Below are 420 nucleotides of genomic sequence, written 5' to 3' on the forward strand. Positions count from 1 at the left end.
GAACACAAAGGTCCTGAATATCTGACGTCTCTTAAGGAACATAAAGGTCCTGAATATCTGACATCTCTTAAAGAACACAAAGGTCCTGAATATCTGACATCTCTTAAAGAACACAAAGGTCCTTAATATTTGATGTCCTTTAAGGAACACAAAGGTCCTGAATATCTGACGTCTCTTAAGGAAGATAAAGGTCCTGAATATCTGACATCTCTTAAAGAACACAAAGGTCCTGAATATCTGACATCTCTTAAAGAACATGAAGGTCCTGAATATCTGACGTCTCTTAAAGAACATGAAGGTCCTGAATATCTGACATCTCTTAAAGAACATGAAGGTCCTGAATATCTGACGTCTCTTAAAGAACATGAAGGTCCTGAATATCTGACGTCTCTTAAAGAACATGAAGGTCCTGAATATCTG

The sequence above is a fragment of the Austrofundulus limnaeus genome, unplaced genomic scaffold, assembly GCF_001266775.1.
Source record: "Austrofundulus limnaeus strain Quisiro unplaced genomic scaffold, Austrofundulus_limnaeus-1.0 Scaffold1227, whole genome shotgun sequence".
NCBI classification, from domain to species: domain Eukaryota; kingdom Metazoa; phylum Chordata; class Actinopteri; order Cyprinodontiformes; family Rivulidae; genus Austrofundulus; species Austrofundulus limnaeus.